This window comes from Triturus cristatus, chromosome 8, assembly GCF_964204655.1.
Source record: "Triturus cristatus chromosome 8, aTriCri1.1, whole genome shotgun sequence".
NCBI classification, from domain to species: Eukaryota; Metazoa; Chordata; class Amphibia; order Caudata; family Salamandridae; genus Triturus; species Triturus cristatus.
In genome coordinates, this window is record NC_140591.1 from 598387367 (window position 1) to 598410051 (window position 22685).

General features: G+C 43.5%; 1 long non-coding RNA gene across 2 annotated transcripts; it reads left to right on the plus strand.

Annotated features, from left to right (window-relative positions):
- The first annotated feature begins 965 nt into the window (after window positions 1–965).
- LOC146802455 (uncharacterized) lies at window positions 966–9174 on the plus strand. 2 transcript variants are annotated; one of them, XR_014967395.1, is made up of 4 exons: window positions 966–1755; window positions 1845–1911; window positions 7147–7219; window positions 8324–9174. It is a non-coding gene; the product is annotated as an uncharacterized LOC146802455 (long non-coding RNA). The 2 variants fall into 2 exon arrangements; XR_014967396.1 differs by having other exon boundaries at window positions 966–1248.
- Window positions 9175–22685: the final 13511 nt, after the last annotated feature.

Consider the following 22685-nt stretch of genomic DNA (forward strand, 5'->3'; position numbering starts at 1 on the left):
GTCCAGACACAGAAAAGTGATTGATTTAATATAAGCCTGTCATTCCGTTTGAATATTTAGCAACAGATATATTAGGACCGAATTATAACAGAACCAAGCAGAGACCCTTCTTTCTCACAATATATTTTTCACATGAAGGATGGAAACATAATGTCACCTAGACCTATCAAAGTGTAGCCAAAGTATGCCACTCCACAAGTTGGTTCAATCCTTCCTTTGCCCTTTGTTTTGGACATACAAATCCACCTGTTCTCTTTCATTTTAAGCAGGTGATCCACATCTTGTCTGCGTCTAAAGCTTTTGACCACCTCCAGAACCAACCATTTAATTGCATTAGGGGCATGCGCCATGCCTGCATAATAGTCAACCAGTGGAACATTCGCCACTTCACATTGTATCCTTGTTTGATGTTGAATTATTCGCTTTTTTACTTCTTGGGTAGTTTGTCCAATGTCATATAGTGTACAAGGGCATTCAATACAGTAAATAACATTTATTGAACAACATTTTTAATGCTGTCTCAAAACCCATGACTTTACTTTCATAGCACAAGATTTCAATACAGTTGTTGGGGAACACTCTGAACAGTTACAAGGGTAATGCCCCGCTACTCGCTTTAAACCCCAAAGTTGATTCAATGACATGTTCTGGTTCATTGTAGGCCCTAACCAGGCAATCTCTTAAATACTTTACCTCTCTTGAAGGCAAACATAAGTCTTTCCCACTTAGTATGGGTCGTATCTAATAGATGCCAGTTTTGTTACACAGGTCAATCACATCTGCTGTTGTCGATTTTTCACTTGCAGTAAGAAATCTCGATCGTGGTACCAGGCCCATCTCAATGAGCGCTTCACTAGGCAATATGGATAGTGTGAGGATCAACAAAAGTTGCGCCTGCATGGCTTACAACTCCCAGAATGCCCAGGGAGTGAAGGCGGAGCCGCGTCTATGAGGGGAAGCAACTCGCACGCCAGGTCGTGCGTAATTCCGGATTCGATCCTGTCTATTCATCGTCTCCTGTGCCCCTTACTCAGAGGCCCAGGATGTGTGGAGGCGTCCCAGGCTGTGGACCGCAGTTCATGCTCGAGGATTCCTTCGGAAACATAGTCCGCACTTTCCTGTCTTTCCTAGCACCGCAGCAGAGAAGAGAGGCGGAGATTCCTATCCAGCTTCCCCCTTCTGCCGTTGTCTTTTTTCTTCCATCCAAGTAAGGAGTGTTCGTCACTCATCCTGCTGAAGAGCTCTCAGGTAGGAGCCGCACTGATTGTTTTCTGAACGCAAAATTAACGCGCTCGGATCAGGATCCGTTAACTCACCTCCGGCTTGAAATCATTCCCTGTTGCCTGGAAGCGAGGTTCATTGGAATATAGAGTCGCTTGTAAACTCGTTGGGAATCTTATACCTTGTTACGAAGTTTATCTTTCCATGACATTTAAAAAACACTCACGTATCAGTATCACGTATCAGGGAGAACTTCCTGCTTTTCTTTTGAATATGTTTTTGAACCCACAGGCTAGTGGGTGTTCCAAAGGAATTAAGGATTCCTTATGACATTTGACTTTCACAGGGCAGCTCAAGGATACGGTATTGTTTCCCGGAGTAGTCCAGCAGTGACCTTAAACCCCACAGAGGAAACTCTTATAGGCAGGGCTGAGAACTTACGGGACATTTATTGTTTTCAAGGAAAGGAGCTCTGTGATTACCAAGCATGTCCTGCTTATTGGTTATGCCTATGCATATAATTACTCAGTGCAGGTGTGTAGGGGCATCAGAGGAGGTGGTTTGGTTGTGTTAAAGGTGCATCTGGTGGTCTAATGGTGATGTGCTTATTTTGTCTTTCCTAGTTCCGGTATGAGGTAATACTGTGTTGTCTGAAGGAAGACAGAGTCTGCTTGTGGAAATTCACCCAAGGTAATTGGTCATACTAGTGAGACTTTATGAGACTAGTGTTGCATGCATTTGTGTAATTCATGTTGTGTTATTTGTATTTCAGATTCTACTCCCTGCTGTCCCCATCCTTTCCTTCCCTCACTTGATCATTCCAATACTCTGTGCAGTTATTGTAGGAGTTGTGGAGATCAAGGGGTAGACCCCTTCGTGCATCGCGCGAACCCTGAAGAGTACCCGTCTTTGAACAGGATCGTTACAGATAGCCTATCATCACCAATTTAGACATTAAAACTTTAGCTTCAGCAAAATAATTACCCCTTTTAGTACAGTTATGTTTAGTCTTTAAAAACTGTCCAAAGGTGAGATTATCCCTCAAGTTTTTTGGGTGATGTCTTGTGTATTTTAAAAGTGTATTCCTAGGCATTGGTTTAGTATACAGCCCTATGTATAGTGAACCATGATCATTAGAAATGTTCAAGTCCAGAAAATGTATTGAATGGTTGTTATATTCAATTGTAAACTGTGAGTTATTATCCTGTGCATTCATCCACTTGTGAAAATCCATTAAACCAGTTATGGAGTTATGCCAAATTATAAAAACTTCAGGCCCATAAGAAGCATTTAATCTATAGGCTTTGAGTGCATTTCGAACCACTTCACTAGTGACTTATAAGCAAATTAAATATGCCAATTGGGTGTATCCAATCAACCCATGTTTAGAGGAGTGAGCACAAGCATCTTAGCAAGGCAAAATGTTTGGGGGAAGCCCACCCTAAGGCTGACCGATCTAATAGCAGCTGTAGTGCATCTGCTTGGATGTACACAAGCATCCATGTTGTGGACTGCCACAGATGCACCTTTTTGCTAGTGCTAATGTTCTGTTTCTGGACCAAAAATAAGTGTTCAATCTCTTGCCACCCTCATTAAAATGCTAAACATAATGCTAATGAGAGGCACACAGAGTCAATAGATAACTGTGTTTGTTTTGTGCTTTATAAATGTAGCCATTCACTCATTTCTTATGAAGATGTTCACAATGTTTAATTTAATATTTTTGTTTCACAAATATTTAATTGAAAAACAATAAATGAAAACAATGCAAAACAATAACTAGCCGAGCACTTAAAGGTGGATGTAGATGGCATCATTCAGACTCCTGGGGCCCGATTCACAGAACTAACTTAAGACAAAATCCTAAAATTACTACCATTTTGGTATTCACAGAAGGCACTTACTCATTTTGGTATTCACAGAAGGCACTTACTCATTTCGGTATTCACAGAAGTTAGGAGTCCTAACTTTAGGACTCCTAAATGCCTTCTGTGAATACCGAAAGTCTTAAAGTTAGGATTTTTCTCAGTTTATTAGTAGTATAGTTAGGACTCCTAACTTTAGGACTCCTAAATGCCTTCTATGAATACCGAAAGTCTTAAAATTAGGATTTTTCTAAATTTAGTAGCAGTAAAGTTAGGACTCCTAACTTTAGGACTCCTAAATGCCTTCTGTGAAAACCGAAAGCCTTAAAATTAGGATTTTTCTCAGTTTAGTAGTAGTATAGTTAGGACTCCTAACTTTAGGACTCCTAAATGCCTTCTGTGAATACTGAAAGTCTTAAAATTAGGATTTTTCTCAATTTAGTAGTAGTAAAGTTAGGAGTCCTAACTTTAGGACTCCTAAATGCCTTCTGTGAATACCGAAAGCCTTAAAATTAGGATTTTTCTCAGTTTAGTAGTAGTAAAGTTAGGAGTCCTAACTTTAGGACTCCTAAACTGAGAAAAATCCTAATTTTAAGACTTTCGGTATTCACAGAAGGCATTTAGGAGTCCTAAAGTTAGGACTCCTAACTTCTGTGAATACCGAAGTGAGTAAGTGTCTTCTGTGAATACCAAAATGAGTAAGTGCCTTCTGTGAATACGAAAATGGTAGTAAGTTTAGGATTTTGTCTTAAGTTAATTCTGTGAATTGGGCCCCTGTAGTTCGCTCCAAACATCAAATTAAACCAATCACAAGGAAAATATTTTCCACAGCACAACTATTAATATCTTCTGTTTCTCATAAAAGAAAAATACTTTTTACTCCCTGCCTGTGCATTTAATGATGATCTGTAGAATGGCCCTCAGTTTTGAGAGAAAACAAAGTCTTTGCCAAAATGCTTAATTTTGTTTAGCATGCCAGAGGGAGAGACAAAAGTCATAGAGACTTCTGTTTGATCTTTCTGAGGCTCTTTGACAGCGTGAGCCACGGTAGGAGGGAATGGGAAGCATCCACTCTTTCCCTGAGCCTCTGCCTTCCTCATTCCACTATGCAATCCACGTCATGAGGAGAGGCAGGAGAGGGAGAGACGGAAGTTGCGGATTGGGAAATTGAAATCTTGATCCCAGCAGTGTTTATAGCCTGCTTCTGTTCCACTGTCCTGTCCTCCATGGAGGTCTCAACATTCCAATGTGTTACATCTGTAAACCAGCTTCACCAGACGACCCCCCTTAGTTCAATGGAGGTGAATCCGTGGTAATCTGGTTATGCATCAGCAGACTGGAAAGCAGTGCACTTGGTGTGCAGGAAAGATTTCCTGTCTGTTTTGCCCAGAACCAGTCTGACATTGGCATGGTTTCGGTTGAGACAGCCCTGAAGGTTTTCCTCTGGCAACAGGCTACTATGCACGTGGCTGAGGATGTCAGCTTGGAAGCACTGAGATCACAGATGCCAGATGCCAGATGCATAAAGAGCAGGATGTTGGGCATTCAGTCTCTCTTCTTGCACCTGTCATAGAAGGACAACTCCATTTTCCTGTGACAGGGTTGTGGTTAGGGCTAAATTCATTCCTAACTAAAATGGTCATCTTCTCAGTTTGTTCTGCCAGAGCTTTCCAGTTCAAGATTGTGTTTGACCATGTTTCTATGAATCCCTTTCTTGTTCTACTCATACATAAGGAAGCTTGGATCTGAGAAGGACAAATTGCAATCTGTTTGATTGCCCTGTTTTACATCACATCCATCGACCTCCCTAGATATGTATGTCTCTAATTTCAGCTCCTATTTGCTAAAGCTGCTTTCCCTTATTGGATTTGTGTGAATAGAAGATTATGCTAGACTCTTTTTATACTTTGTATCAATGTAGTTTTGGTGTCTTGCTTCACAATTCTTGTAAAGATTGCCATCTTCAATCAAGACCTATCCATGTTGCCAAGTAGCTCTTTTCTGTCATTTGTGGCTATTTCCTCCTAACTGGGGTCCTTTTATGGAGATCGTCCATGTGTATTTTAAGTGCAGGGTGCCACTGTTTCCTCTGAGGGGGAGTTGTCCTTTCTTAAAGAAACCATGAAATAAATAGGAAAGAACTTCTCTTTGTCCTGCCTTTGACCCAATGTTCTAATATGTAAGCGTGTACCTTGATTTGGGCATGATTTGTCATCCACGAATGCCGCAGCTGTCATAAACATTGTTTTTCTTTTTGTAACACAAAAATATCATCAGTTGATAATTTACAGATATTATGAAAGCTACGAAACATTCACTGGTTGTTTGTATGCTTATGTGTTGCATTCTAAATTATTTGGCCTGTAAGTGCCTACTTCCCAGTGATTGCAGATGCTTCCTGCATTATTTTACCTTTTGGCAGTCATCTGCAACTAAATGTATTAAAGGCTAGTGCACACGCAAGTCATTGAATTTCAGAACATTTTATTGGGATGACACGTGTACTCACACATAGTGATCCATAACTATAATGGAACAAACACAGATTTTCTGAAAGTTATTTCAATCTCAATCACCCATTGAATGTATTGTCATATTATGGAGTACATAATTATTGTATCCTAAAATACAGCAACGGTATGAAATTTAGTTTCAGGTTTATGTAGCAAATCATAAGCGGCCAATTTACTTGTGTTTATTACCATGATCGCTGAGTTATAGTAGGATTTTCAGATAGATGTGTGTGTCTGTGTGGAATGTGTGTATGTGTACATATATACACTCAAACAGACACATATATATTCACTGAAAAAAACCAAAGTTTGCATGGACGGTATAGTTAGGCTCACATTTTACACACACAAAACCATAGAAATTTGGCAGATATAGTTACATAAGCTAACTAAAACCTACGCCCCTGCAATGCATTGCTTATGACCTCACATATTACATTACTTATGACATGGTCAGTGACATCACTGATGACATCTCAAATGACATTACTGATGGTATCATCCAGTGAGGGTGAATATTTTGTAAAACTTTTTCACACTGAATAATATATAGTGACGTACTATATCATTGAATTCCTTTTTTGTGTAGTACAAATGCATATTAGTATTTCTGACATATATAACATTAAGTATAATTCTGCTTTAATGTGGGTGTACTATTTATCAGTGGACCAGTCTGTACACTCATGTGTCTCCTGCTGATCTATGTCTATGGTAGTATGTTGTAACATTCTAAACTGTTCATTAAAATTTCTCTCTATATGGTGGGTCAGGTTAGTTCTATTTTATGACATACTGGCCAGTTTCCTTGGGTCTCATTAGTTTGTGATGAAAGACTGTACTACTAGTTTACTAAAATGTCATTTCTTTACTAAGACCTTTCTATAAGGTGGTGGCAGAGTGTGGCAGACTTCTGAAACAGACTTACCTCTCAGGTCACACCTTTCTCTAGGATCAAGAATGATTTTACTGGTGCTTTGTGACTTAGGGGCCGATTCATAGAACTAATTTAAGACAAAATCCTAAACTTACTACTTTTGGTATTCACAGAAGTTAGGATTTTGTCTTAAGTTTGTCTTAAGACAAACTTAAGACAGACTTAAGACAGACTTAAAACAGACTTAAGACAGATTTAAGACAAACATACGACAAAATCCTAACTTAAGTCTGTCTTATGTCTGTCTTAAGTCTGTCTTAAGTTTGTCTTAAGACAGTGCCTTGTCCACTGAGACCTATGTGCTGGTTCTGTGTTGTAGTGCTATGTGTAAAACTGAATTATTCACTAAAACCTCTTTTCATGTTGACGAATAGTGGTGTTCTGATTTGGGATAGAGTAACCTGTATGGTTTAATTTGTTAGTTTTGTGATAAGTTATTAGAGCAATGAATTTCAAGAGGCAAGACTATTCGCAAACAACTCTCTCCTGGGTAATAGCTGGGTGTAGTAGTTGTTAAGCATACAGAGCCCTGTGCTGTATGTGTGTCATCCTTCTTCTTTCATTATTGTAAAAACATTTAATTGTATTTTCTAATCTATTCTATTCATAGGTGTTTTAAAGTGCATGGCTACCCAATGACAGGCTTCCCAACATTGTCAACTAGCTGGGGTGAGAGACTAAAGGTAGTGAGTTATAAAACATATTGAAGTTTACGTTGGTGGATGATGTCATCAGTAATGTCATTTGAGATGTCATCTGTGATGTCACTGACCATGACATCAGTGATGTAATATGTGAGGTCATAAGCAGTTCATTGTTACAGCTAGCTCAGGTAACTATAACTGCAGAATTTCTATGGTTTTGTGTGTGTAAAATATGAGTCTAACTATACCGTCCCTGTAAACTTTGATTTTTTTAAGTGAATTTCTAAGGTTTTTGTCATTCTGTTCTCTAACTATAACATTTCTGTATCCTTTTGTTTTTCAAATTAATTTCTATGTTTAAAACAATTTATTTCTCATTATAATATCCCTGTAACCTTTGTTTTTTTCAGTGAATTTCAGTTTTATTTAAAAACATTGTAGTACAACTTCACCTATAAGTTTAATTTAGTAACACTGGGCCCGATTCACAAAAGTAATTTGAGACAAAATCCTAACTTTGCGAATTTAGATATTCACAAAGGGCATTTAAGAGTAGTAAAGGTAGGATTCCTAACTTTACCACTCCTAAATGACCATTGTGAATACCGAAAGTCGTACAGTTAGGAATTTGTCTCAGATTACTGTTTGGAATCGCCCCACTGTTTTTAGAATTGTATAAATGCATGTTATTCTCGCAATTATTTTTAATATACATTTTAAAAATGAAAAATCACAATTCAAGGTAATCTAATTTATGTACTGTTTTTGTAAATACAATAAAATATGTTTTTTAAATCAGTTTATGGATCCACTGATCTTCCGCAAATTCGAAAAAAAAGGCACCAATGCAGGCACTCTATGATTGCCACTTCCTGTGGTGATTCATCAAAACACGCAAAAATGTAAATAAGATATATAGGTCCCTTGAATTTTAATGTTGACATCAGAGGAAGCATATCCATACATACATATGTGGAAGCTCATGTGTGTTCTAAAACATAGTTATCTTCTTTGCGAGCTCGTTGGAACCGCGGATCCGCACTGATGATAGGAACACACCCACACCTCAACTTCTAATTGCTTACAATAAATCCACATCCATGCAAATTGTAAAGCACACCCTAACTGTCATTTGGTTTGCAGTTCTCTATACAGACAACTGGTATCCAGTGCTGCAGTCTTTTATTGCGATGGAAGCTATGGAATCTGCTCATTCTCCTGGCAAGGAAAAAAGGAATCCACAATCTATCATTGGAAGAGGAAGAGGAGGACATGCCACCACTGAAGAAAGGTTCTGACATGTTGAAGTATTTTGCAATTCCATCGGGGGATAAGAAGGGGATCGTCAAGATTGTAGAATTCACCATCTGTGGGAAGAAGTTATCCTGTGGTACTGGAAAAAAATACTCGCATGAAACTTCTTCCATGTGGAAGCATTTGCGCACCATACATGAAAGGACCTATAACCGAATGGTGAGAGAGAAAGCAGCTGGTGGCCCATCCACATCTCTGGAACATCTGGAGAACTTTCTGCACCTGCAAAAATTATAACCATTCCTGGTTGGTCCACAGAAAGCAACCATGGTGACTCACTGTGGCAAATGCCAGATGCCTGTTGGGCTAAACATCTCTTCTCTGGCTGCATTTATGGATGCATTCAACAACCACAGATGCTAATTTTTTGTTCTCCACATTACTTGTTTCACTTTTTCAAAACACTGAGGCTAGTTGCTTCCTCCAAGTTCCCTTTCCTTTTCCATTTTACAACCCTGGGTATTTATGTTCCTCAATAAGAAGGAAAATCCACACAACTATAAAACTTTTTGAAAAAATCCATACAAAAAAATGGTTCTTGTTAGAACAATCTTATCTGGTCAAAGAATGACCTAACTGTATGTTTTATGTTTTTGTGGAATTGTGTGTTTTTAAGTGTTTCTGAGTTGCCAATGTTTGTACACTAGTCTGTTTTAAAGTATCACACTGCAATCTTCATTCTTTCCTTCCCCGCACACACTGTTTTGGCTCAGTTTCTGTAATAAACATGTTTCCATAGCTTCTGCCTTCCAGTAGGTGAAAGGTGCACACACCGTTTTCTGAGCAGCATACTAGCTTCAAATTAAACTGTAGCAGCTGTGATTGACTGTTCCAAATTTCAAGCTTCTCCAAAACAACATAACATGTTTTTCCAAAGGAAATCACAGAGTTAGTTACTTTTCCTTAAACTCACTTCCTACATTTAGTTCCCTGCACATCTACACAATCCAATCAAATATGTTCATTTATATTTCAGGTGCTGTCTTTTATTTTAACTGCCTTTCATCGACAAAACTGCCTTATTCTGCTGCAGCCTTTTCCAGAGTACTACTCCTGCTTGCCTCCAAAATGGTTAAAGTATGGATTGTGGGCCATATTTTTGTTATTTGGGCCAGGAAAGTTCTAGAAAGAGTAGCATCAACAGGGACCTAGGTTTACCTAATTTAGTCATTACTTTGATTGGCCTGAGAGAAGGTTATAGTAGCGTCAAGTGCTGCCTTTGTTTGAAAGCATTGCAGATTGCCAACACCCAGAACTCATGATTGTGCACTGTGGGCGCAGTGTCATAGGTACAATTACTACGGTAAGACTGGAAATCCTATTGAAGGATACCTTTGGTAAATTAATGATCCTATTCCCACATAATGCCTTGGTGTTCTACAACATGTGCCAAAGACAGAAGTAGCAGTGGTCAACCAAATCCTGTCCACAGATAGCAAAATCCAGGAAACATGCCAATAAAACTGTTTCTGAATTCAATTGAGACCACAACATAAGCTCTATATAGCAAAACAACTTACGCTTTGATAGGGACAGAACACATGAAAAAGACAGAGTTCATTTCACAGATTGAGGCAACAGGGTCTTCCTCAACAACTTCAAAGACCTCATCCTGTTCTATGTGTAATTATCATATACACACCTTAAACACAAAGGCTCTTATCAAAGCCAACCCTTTTCTTAAAAACACTGGTTTGTTTTGTTTGCAAATCCTTTTTTACTATTTCTCACTCAGATTCACAAATCCATTGTGGATCACCAAACCAAAAGCACACTTTCAATACAAAACATCAATGTCTTTGGCTTTGTGAAGGATCCACGAATCCATTCCCAACTAAATAAACTCATCTAAAACAACAACACATTTAACATAGTTTGTATGTGAGTAGGTGCGTGGGTGTTTGAGAGAGTTTGTGAGTATCTAAGTAGATGAGTGAGTGTGTGGGTGTGTGAGTGGTTTTATGGGTCTGTGACTGGGTGTGTGAATATGTGAGTGAGTGTGTGAGTATGTAAATGGGTGTGTGAGTGAGTATGTATAGGTATGAATGGGTTTGTGAGTGGGTGTGTCACTGGATCTGTTGGTCTGTGAGTAGGTCTGTGAGTAGTTTTGTAGGTCTGTGACTGGAAAGTATGTAAGGACATGTGTGAGTTTGTAGATGGGTGTGTGAGTGAGCATGAGTGCATGCATGAGTGTGTGAGCAGGTATGTCATAGGCTCAGTGAGTCTATGAGTATGTGTGTGAGTGATTTGCAGGTATATGAATGGATATCTAAGTTGTGTGTGAGTAGATGTATGGGTGTGTGAGTGGGTGTGTAAGTGGCTGTGTGGGTCTGTAAGTGGGTATGAGAGTAGGTGCATGAGTGGCTGTATGGGTATGTAAGTGGGTATGTAAATGATTATGTGTGTGTGTGTGTGAGTGCCTGTATGGGTCAGTGAGAGAGTATGTGAGTGGCTGTATGGGTGTATAACCAGGCATGGGAGTGGCTGTATGGGTATGTGAATGGGTATATGAGTGGTTATTTGGGTATGTGAGTAGCTGCATATGGCTGTGAGTTGGTGTATGAGGGGCTGTATGAGCTGGTAAGTAGATGTGTAACTGGCTATATAGGTCTGCAAGTAGGTGTGTGAGTGGCTATGTGAGTGTGTGAGTGGGTGTGAGAGACAGCATGGGTGTGTGGATGGGTGAGAATGCCTCTGTAGATGTATGAGTGGCTGTATGGGTGTATGAGAGTCTGTGAGTATCTAAGTGGATGAGTGAGTGGGTGTGGGAGTATGATTATATGAGTGGGTGTGTGAGTGGGTAAATGGGTGTCTGAGTGAGTATGTGTATGTATGAATGGGTTTGTGAGTGGGTATGTCACTGGCTCTGCTGGTCTGTGACGGGGAATGTGAGAGTGTATGTGAGTGTGTAAATGGGTATGTGAGTGAGTGTATGAATGAGTGTGTGAGTGGGTATGTGAGTGGTTTGTAGGTATGTGAGTAGGTTTGTGAATAGCTGGTTGGGTCTGTGAGTGGGTGTATAAGTGGCTGTGTGGGTCTGTGGGTAGATATGAGAGGTGATGTGTGAGTGGTTCTATGGGTATATAAGTAGGTATGTAAATGGTTATGGGGTGTGAGTGGCTGTGAGTGGTTGTATGAGTCTGTGAGAGGTTATGCGAGTGACTGTATGTATGTGTGACTAGGTGTGTGAGGGGCTGTATGGGTCTGTGAGTGGATGTGTGAGTGGTGGTATGGGTCTGTGAATGGGTGTATGAGTGGTTGTCTGGGTATATGAGGTGGTTTGTGAATGGCTGTTTGGGTTGGTGAGTGGATGTGTGAGTGGGTGTATAGGTCTGTGAGTGGGTATGTGAGTGGCTATGTTATTATATGAATGGGTGTGAGAGACTGCATGGATGAGTGAGTGCTTCTGTAGATGTGTAAGTGGTGTGTGAGTGTATGTGTGAGTGGCTCTGTGGGGGAGTGCTGATGTGGGTGTCTGAGTGGGTGTGTGAGTGGATGTGTGGGTTTGTTAGAGGATATGGAAGTGTCTTTATGAATATGTGAATTACTGTGGGATCTGTGAGTGTCTGTATGGGTGTGTGAGTGGCAGTGTGGATCTGAGAGTAGGTGAGTGAATGGCTGTATGAGTCTGTGAGTGAGTGTGGCTGTATGGGTGTGCGAGTGGCTGTGTGAGTGGTTAACAGGGTATATGAGTGGATGTATGGGTCTGTGAGTGTGTGTGAGTGGCTTATGGATCTATAAGAGTGGGTGTGTGAGTGGATGTGTCTGGATGAGAAAAACTGTTTGGATGTCAATAGGTATAAGTGTTTTTGTAGCTGTGTAAGTGGGTGTGTGAGTGCCTATGTGGATGAGTGTTGATGTAGGCATATGAGAGAGTTTGTGAGTGGCTGTGGATGAGTGCTGATGTGGGTATGTGAATGGCTATATGGGTCTGTTAGTTGCTTTGTGAGTGGCTCTACTGGTATGTGAGTGGGTGTGTAAGTGGTTATGGGTGTTTGAGTTGGTGTCTGAGTGGCAGTATGAGTGGGTGAGTGGTAATCTGGGTGTGTGAGTGGCTGTATGTGTCTGTGAGTGGCTGTATGGGTTGGTGAGTAGATGTGTGAGTGGCTGTATAGATCTGCGCATAGGTATGTGAGTGGCTTTATGGGTATGTGAGTAGGCTTGATAGACTGCATGGGTGTGTTAGTGGGTGTATAAATACTTCTGTTTCTGTGAGTGGCTGTGTGGGAGAGTGTTGGTACGGGCCTGTAAGTGAGTTTGTGAGTCGCTGCGGGTAGGTGTGAGTGTGCAAATGGCTGTGTGGGTCTGTGAGTGGCTCTGTGAATGGTTGTATGGGTGTGTAAGTGTTTATGTGGGTATGTGAATGGGTGTGGGAGTGTGTGTATGGGTCTTTGAGTAGCTGTGTGAGTGTCTCTACAGGTGTGCGAGTGGGTACAAAAATGGTTATGAGGGTATGTGACTGGGTGTGTAAATGGCTATATGGGTCTGTGAATGGGTGTGTACATGGCTGAATGTGTGTGAGTGAGTGTGTGAACAGTTATCTGGATGGGTGGTTCTAAGGGTCTGTGAGTAGATGTGGGAGTTGCTGTAGGGGTTGATGAGTGAATGTGTGAGTAGCTATATAGGTCTGTGAGTGGATGTATGAGTGGCTATGTAGGTATATGCATGGATGTGAGAGACTGCATGGGTGTGTGAGTGAGTGTGTGAGTGCTTCTGTGGATGTATAAGTGGGTGTGTCAGTATATGAGTGGGTGTGTGAGTGGCTATGGGCAAATTATGGTGTTGGTGTGTGTTGGTGAGTGCTAATGCAGGCATGTAAGTGAGTTTGTGAATGGCCCTGTATAAGTGCTGATATGGGTGTGTGAGTGGCTGTATGGGTCTGTGAGTGGGTATGTGGGTGGTTATGTGAGTGTGTGAATGGGTGTGAGAGACTGCCAGGGTGTATTGGTGTGTGTGTGAATGTTTCTGTGAATGTGTAAGTGGGTGTGTGAGTATGTGTCTGTGAGTGGATGTGTTGGTGAATACTGATGTGAGTATGTAAGTGGGTTTGTGAGTGGCTATAGGTGAATGCTGATGTGGATTTATGAGTAGCTGTGTGGGTCAGTGAATGACTCTGAGTAGCTGTATAGGTGTGGGAGTAGGTGTGTAAGTGTCCCAGGGACATGTGTACATTTTTAAAAAATGGATGGGGGTGCACGGGCCCCAGTGCACGTGCTTATTTTTGCTCTAGGCACCATCACCTCCCTGAGGATATTATTTATAATTTGGGGTGGGCCACACGGGCTTCCCGAGTCCAAGGGCCACCACCTCACCAGGGCTATTTATAAAATGTTATAGGGTGGGCCATGGGGCCACCCTGGGGACCTCCACCTCCCTCGGGCTATTTGTAAACTGTTGCAGGGGTGCCATGCAGACCCCCTTCAGGCCCAGGAGACCACCACCCTCCGAAGGCTATTTGAAAACTCTAGTGGTGGTGCTGGACTGCAAGGACCCACTCAGACACTCTCACACCTACTCACAGACCTGCTGAGACACTCATGCACTCACTCACAGAATTACTGTCAAAGGTTACTTGGTTAAGGTTAGAAAAACAAAATTTAAAACCTTAGAAATTCACATAAAAAAACAAAGGTTACCGGGGCGTTATAGTTACAAAACAACATTAAAAAACTATAGAAATTCACGGGAAAAAACAAAGGTTATAGGGATGTTATAGTTAAGCTCAGATTTCATTAGCATAAAACCAGTGAAATTCAGCAGTTATTGTTAATTGAGCTAACTATAACTTCCGCCCATGCAATGCATGGCTTATGACCTCACATATTACATCGCTCATTACATGATAGGTGACTTCATTGATGACATCCCTGATGACATCTCAGATGACATCACCAATGACTTCAATGATAATATCATCTATAGAACCACTCACACAGCCGCTCACATCCCTATACTATCTTTCATATACCCACTCACACACCCACACAACAACTCACTTACCTATTTGCAGACCCATACACATACTCACTCAACCACTTACATATCCATGAAGTCACTCACACCCACACTTTCACTCATACCTCATACAGTCACTCACTTACACATACAGCTACAAATACAACCAGTCATTTACCCATACAGCCACACACATACCCATACAGCTATTCACACACCAACTTGTTTACCTATACAGCTACTCAAACAACCACTCACTCACCCATAGAGCCGCTCAACTCACCTACTCACTCAGCCATACAAGCTCTTGCACACTCGCTCACATACCCACACAACCACTCACATACCTATTCACAAATCCATACAAGCACTCACACAACCGCTTACTCATCTATGCAGCTATTTACACAGATACCCACTCTCCAATAAAGCAACTCACACACCAACTCACTTAACCAAAGTCACCTAAACAGCCACTCACTCACCATACAGTCACTTACACAGCCAGTCACTCTCTCATACAGCCATTCAGACACCCACTCACTCACCCATATAGTTACTTACACTCCTACTCACAGACCTACTCACAGACCCACTGAGACACTCATACATTCACTCACAGACCATTCAAAAGCTCATGCACTCACTTATAAACCCACTCAGACATTCATGCACCCACTCACAAACCCACTCGGACACTCATGCACCCATTCCCAGACCCACTCAGAAACGGACACACCTATTCACAGAATTACTCAGAGACTCACACACCCACCCAGAGACTCATGCACTCATTCAAAAACCCACTCAGAGACTCATGCACTCATTTATCCATTCAGAGATTCATGTATTCACCCACAGACCTACTCAGAGACTCAAGTATTCACTCACAGACCCACTCACAGACTCACACACCCATTCACAGACCCACTCAGTGTTAGACCCGGCCTCGTAGCATGGCTCTTCCTGTCCTCGTACTACCTAACCTGGTACCAGGGACCCCAAGCACACGGCCCAGCCGATCCTTCCCACCAGAACACACACACGCAGCCCGGGCCTCCCCGTCCACGGCCTCTCTCCTTTCGGCCACCCCGGGCACGCGTGCCCACTTCGTGCACCAAGATGGCCGCCCGGCCCCAGCACAACCCGGGCCTAGAGGCGCCACTCCGGCTGGAGGACATCACTCTTCCAGGGGATGAGAGAGGGAGGAGCAGTTTCTATCGCACCTCTGAACTCCCCTGGGACGATGGGTTTCGATCGGCCCGCCGGCCTCCCTGAGGGCTGGCTCCACGCCTGCTGGGTGTCTGGGACTCCTCCCGACCCGGCCCTGAAAGGATCAAAAGACAATAGCAGGAAACCTCGACAAGCGACCCCCAGGTGACAAGACCCCTGCCTGCACAGACTCCGGACATCAAAGAGGGGTCGACCTATAACAAGGGGTGCTCTGGGACTGTCCGGCAGATTCGCCTTGGAACATCTGAGCCCTGCTGAGTGACTCGCGGCTCCCCGAAGAACGTAAGACCTCCGAACCTGTGCTTGAGCCCTGCTGAGTGACTCGCGGCTCCCCGAAGAACGTAAGACCTCCGAACTTGTGCTTGAGCCCTGCTGAGTGACTCGCGGCTCCCTGAAGATCGTAAGACCTCCGAACTTGTGCTTGAGCCTGCTGAGTGACTCGCGGCTCCCCCTGACTCTCTTTGGTCCCGCCGGACCCCACGACGACAAGCATATCCCCCAGCTCGAGGATTGTGAGCTGCGCGCCGGGTACGCTCCTGCATTTGATCCGATCCCCCCAAAGACTGTCGCGCTACCTCCTACCCCCGCCAAGACTCTGTGAGCCCACGCTCTGCTTGTAAATACCTGCCTTGCTGATCATAAAGATCCTACCACTTCGATTTGATAAAGCTTGAATCCTAAGAACCCTCGGTGTGGTGTCTCTTTGTTGTGTGGTGCCAAGTGTACGATCCTAGGTACGAGATTCCTCCCCTGCGGAATCTCCCGCCAGTGCCAGGCTACGATACCTTGAGGGTGGGTCTCAGGACAGTCAGGGCCCCCTCCGGGCTCCCCTGAGGTCGCCTTCTAACACTCAGACACTCACACACCTATTCAAACACCTACTCAGATGCTCACACACCTACTCCAAGACCTACTCACAGACTCATACACTCATTCAGAAACCCACTCACACTCATGCACCCACTCACAAGCCCTCTCAGACACTCACACACTCACTCACATCCCACTTAGAGACTCATGTACTCATTCACAGTCCTATTGAAAGACTCATGCACTCATTCACAAACCCATTCAAATATGTATGCACCCACTCACAGACCCACTCAGACACACATGTATATACTCACAGACTTATGCATTCACTCACAAACCCAATCAGATACTCGTGTACTCACAGGACCACTCAGAGACTCATGTACTCACTCACAGTCCCCCTCAAGACTCACATACCAACTCACAGACCAACTGAGACACTCAAGCACCCACTCATATACTAACGTACTAACCCCAATACTCATACACCAACTCAGACTGCCACTCAGACACTCATGCAGACATGTATGCAGCCCCTCCCAGATCTGATGAATACAGGCCCCAGCTAGGCCCGCAGGACACAAGGGTTCGCTCTCCTGTAATGGAATCTATAAGGAAGTTGGCACGGAAACTGCAAAGTACAAAGACAGCATTTATTAACCCTTAAGGGTGGTCCTACAATCCACACAACACTCTTCAGTATTGCATAGAGTAGCACAAAGAACTTACGTACATGGTCCCCTTTTATACACAATAGAGGGGCTCATAAGTGGGTGGATACAACATGAGGCCGAAGAACATTACCATTTATGGTCATTTTCGATACTGAATCAATATGTAGGCGGAGCTAACACACTCCTTGAGCCCGCGAAAACATGGTCAAGCAAGGCTAACTGATAACAGATGTGGTCAAGTCTGGCCATGCGCCAGATGGACAAAGGAGCTATTTATAGACTGTTACTAGGCAGATTACAAGAGCAACTAACACAGAGGTTGGACTCTTCTCGTGGGGAACACGTGGAAGCATAACAATACAAAATGGAGTCCGAACTTCGGTCAACATAACGGAGAAAACATGATCTAGAGAAGGGAATTAATGTCTTTAGTAAATGCTTAATCACATCGTTGTTTCAATTTACAACAGACGACCCTTTCAGCATTTACTGAAGACATCCGGTTTGTTAGGATAATCATCATATATGTCAATTGTCATCATTTCTTCAACTTCTTTAGCTAAACGTTTCTGGTGAGCAACATCGGCAATAGCTTTCTTATCAGGGATACAGAATGATACACATAATGAGCAGAGCAAGGGACCACATTGAACACAGATACAGCACGAAAACAGAACCGCTACAATAATGCAGAGGCCAGTTAGAACCTTCCATCCCCAGGCAGTAATTAACGCCCAAAACCATCCAGAAAAGGACCAAGTGCCATTTTCTGTATGGATCTCAGCTGCAATTTTATGCAGTTTATTGATGGCATTATAAACTGATGGTGTATGATCAGGGATAAACACACAACAGCTACTTCCAATAATTTTACATGCTCCTCCTCTGTCAGCTAGCATAACGTCTAATACCATACGATTCTGCAATGCAACAATTCTAGTAATTTGTAATTCCTCCGTAAGATTCCCAAGAGCAGCAGCAGTCTGATTTGTCACAGCTTCTACCACTCTTGTTAATCTTCGGATCTTCCTACTGTTCAGGGCAGCTCCAACAAAGAAAAACAGTCCTAAGTTAAAATCAATATACTGCTGCAGACTGGTATCAGTCTGATCTACATCGTCAATTGATAAAGTACGTTTATACCTATTTACAGTCACATTATTCAATAATTTCAGATCCTTATGATAAGATGCGGGAGCTAGAAATACAGGAGGTAATAGAAATGATACATAGCATACCCCAGACCACCCAGCCGGCAGACGGTAATAACCTTTATTTCCACACACAAAGTACGTATTATGGGAGGCTAAAAAGGTACTATTGTTCAACCCATCGATATTCAGAACAGTAATACAATCACTAACACCAACAGGGATAAAACCCACACTCTGGACACACAGGTCCGCTTGAGCTTGTGCTACTTGAATCACAAATTTGTCCTTTCCCACAGTGTCTCTTGTGTTCGTGAAGATGTAGGGAATGGATTCATTGTCTGGTCGGTACTCTTCCCACTCCCAAATTGTCCCATTCGCTTGTGGATACCCATTTTTATCCTGGTGACATTCTTTATTGAGTCTGAAGAGCAATCGTCCCACTGTCGGTTTCCGAGTGGCAAAAAGCAAAGTATACCATGCTCTACAAGAGCCATTATGAGAGAAAGGAAGTGGTATAAATGGCGTTCCTCCTTTCTTCTGATGAGCTGGCATCATCCCACATATCCAACAGTTCGTAGCATTCGTAGCAACGTGGGTATGATGCAGCATCTGGATGAAAGTGTTGTTCAAGTAAGACTGTCGATGCTTCAACTCTTGATACGGTAATGTATAAAAGTAGTGCTCCTCAGGCACCGGAGTTGTCAACACAAGAATCTTCCGAGCGGGAGTTACATCCTCCACGAACCATGTGGTTATCCCAACAATGGCTACTGTCAACATGAACCCTAATGCACAAAGGATTTTCTTTTACTCCATGTCAAAGTAAAAATAAAACCCAATATCTTCCTGAAACTAAAAGTCTGTCAGAACTCTTCCCCTTGGGCAGCGGTTGATTTCTTCACCAGCGGGCCAAGACGGGTGTCGCTACACTAATGCAGGGCTGATCCCCCCCCCTTGCCTCATCGGCTCTCCGTTTCACTAACCCAAGGGCCGTTCTGACAGTATGTCCCGGTACTGGAAAACTCACTTCCTTGGTCGAAGATGATATCGCCTTCCTCCAGGAGTCGCGTGGTCCGGAAAGAGCTCCTCAGTGGCGTTTGGCTCCGCAGCACGGCCTGTCTCTGCAGCCAAGATTTCTCGTTGATCGGTCAGCACGGCAGGTTCCACCAACCCGGGCGGCACCTTCCTACAATGCAGGGAGTGGATCCAATTCTTCCGGTTGGAGACTCGCACAGCCGTCCTCGTTGCGAGGAGGACCTGCTCAGGACCCACCCATCTCGGTTCCAAGCTGTTTGTTCTGTCAAATATTTTCACCATCACGTGGTCACCAGGTCGGAGACCGTGTCCTTCACCGGTAGACCGATCAGGGAGCGCCTCTCGGACCTGTTGATGAATAGAAACCAAGTTATCCGTTAACTGTGCCAGATAATCGTTCATCATTACACAAGGTACATCATACACAGCCTTAGGTTTTGGTAGACCCCAAATATTCATTGGGCGTCCGAAAACAATTTCGTACGGTGTAAGGCCAGTTCGAGAGTGTGGTACCGATCTAATTGACAATAACGCCAGCGGTAGAGCATCTGGCCAAGTCAAAGACGTTGAAGCTTGAATTTTAGCGATCTTGAGCTTCAGTGTGCCATTATACTTCTCGACTAGTCCTGCAGACTGAGGGTGGAATACCGCGTGAAACTTCTGGGTGATGCCCAGGCCCTTCAAGACATACTTTATAACATCCGCTACAAAGTGAGGCCCATTATCACTCCACAGAAGTCTGCAGACGCCATATCGAGGGAAGAACTCTTTCAGCAGCAGCTTCGCAGTAGTCATTGCAGTATTGTCTTTCGTAGGGTACGCTTCAACCCATTTGCTGAAAGCGCAGACCACTACTAGAACATACTTCAGATTGTTACAGCGCTCAAGCTGGATGTAATCCATCTGCAAAACCTCGAAGGGTGCAGTAGGTGTCACAAATCCTCCTGCTGGAGTTCGAGTACCCTTTCCTGGGTTATACCTCAGGCAAATCATACAGGTCTGCACCACCCTCTTCGCTGTGCTAGCAATCTCTGGATGCTCCCAGACTTGGGTAAGCAATTTCACAATTGCGGAAGCTCCAACATGTGCTAGCCCATGTGCCATCTGAACCATAGGTTGTACAAAAGCCGTGGGTAATTTCCATCTATCCATCTGCTTATTTCTCCAGCAACCCTCATCATCCAATTCTCCCTCACTGGCCCATTGTTCCCGCTCTTTGTCAGAAGCGGTCCTCTGCATTTCTCGCACTTCCTCCTTCGCATCATGCCATCTTTCCACCTGTGACTTTACTACATACATGGCAGTAGTACCGGGCTGCATCGCAGTCTCCCGTGCTACTCGATCTGCTAACGCATTCCCTTCTCCAACTTTATCAACTACTTTCCTATGGGCGCTACACTTAACGATGGCAATTTTCTTTGGGTATGTCAATGCGGTTAAAAGATTGTGAACTAACTCTCCATGCATTATCTGTACTCCATGTGACGTTAAAAACCCTCTCTCCTTCCAGAGTAGGCCGAAGTCATGCGCTACTCCGAAGGCATAGCGGCTATCTGTATAAACATTCACACATAGTCCTGTACTGAGCTCACATGCTCGTGTTAATGCTATCAGTTCCGCTGCTTGAGCTGATTTCTGCGGTATGCGTGCTGTCTCCACTATCGTTTGCAATGTGGTAATCGCATACGCTGCTGAAGTCGTACCATCTGGTAGCTTCAGGCATGATCCATCCACCCACAGTTCTCCATCTACATCTGAAAAGGGCGTATCCTGGAGATCAATACGACCCTTTGTTTGTTCCTCAGTCACGAGAATACAATCATGCGCTTTCCGCGCCTCAGGCTGGGTTTCGGGGTATGGCAACAATGTTGCCGGGTTTAACGTTACGCACCTTTTTAACGTAATATGAGGAGCCAAAAGCGTCAACTCATATCCCGTTAAACGGGCGCTGGTCAAATGCTGCGTCTTCGTTTGATTGAGCAGGGCATCGACAGCATGGGGGACTAATACCAACAACTTATGAGATAACACAATTCCCTCACTTTGGCGTATTGACACAGCTGTCGCCGCAACCGAGCGAAAACACCCTGGTAATGCTCGGGCGACAGGATCAAGTACAGCCGAAAAATATGCACAAGGGCGCTGCTTATCGCCGTGCATCTGCACTAAAACTGACAATGCACATCCATCTTTCTCATGCACATACAACGAAAAGGGTTTTGCATAATCAGGGGTCCCTAACACTGGTGCTGAACAAAGGGCCTGTCGTAGTTGCTGAAAAGCAGTATCACACTCATCTGACCAAGGGATTGGGATAGGCGTGTCCTTTGTCAAGAGGGCTAACAATGGCTTAGCTATGTGCGAAAACCCCAATATCCACTGTCTACAAAAAGAAACAAGGCCCAGAAATGCACGCACATCCTTCTGTGTGGACGGTCTCGGTGTGTCCAAAATTACTTGGATACGATTCGGTGTGAGTGCACGTCCCTCCTTAGACAAAAGGTGACCCAAATAAGTCACCTTTGGTCTACAGAATTGCAATTTCTTCCTAGATACCTTATGATTGTGGGATGCTAAAAAGGAAAGTAAGGATAACGTACTTTTTTCACACAACTCCAGGGTGTCAGCCGCCAGCAAGATGTCATCGACATATTGAATGAGGGCGACCCCCTCGAGCAGAACAAAGGAATCCAATTGTCTTTTCAAAGCCTGACTATAAATGCTAGGGCTTTCTGTGTAGCCCTGGGGGATCCTACAAAAACGATAAGATCTATTATTTAATGTAAACCCAAAAAGATATCGGCTATCAGGGTGAATGGGAATAGAAAAGAAGGCATTCTTCAAATCGATCACAGAGAACATAGTCGCCGTAGGTGGGACCAAAGTAAGCAACGTCGTGATATCGGAAACCACTGGGTACTGAGGTATCACGATCTTGTTCACTTCTCTCAAATCAATTATAAACCGATAAACTCTGGCATCCGTATCCTTTTTCAGTATGGGAAGAATCGGACTGTTACAAATGTTGTAGGGGACTTCCTCCACTACCCCTACCGCTATCAAATCCTGCACTATCTGTATGAGAGCCTCCTCACCCTCCTGGGAAATACGGTACTGAGGGAGGCGTGGTAACACCGCCCCCTCCTGGACGCTAATGTGGACTGGTGGAATCACCATTTGTCCCACATCAGTATCCGAAGTTGCCCACAAAGCACGAGGGAGGGTAGCTAACAGCGCATCCTCTGACATCACACACATCCGTTCAGATCGGGGGTAATTGTCATTCAATATTACCCGCACACCGGCAGGGGAGCAGCGGATCGTAGC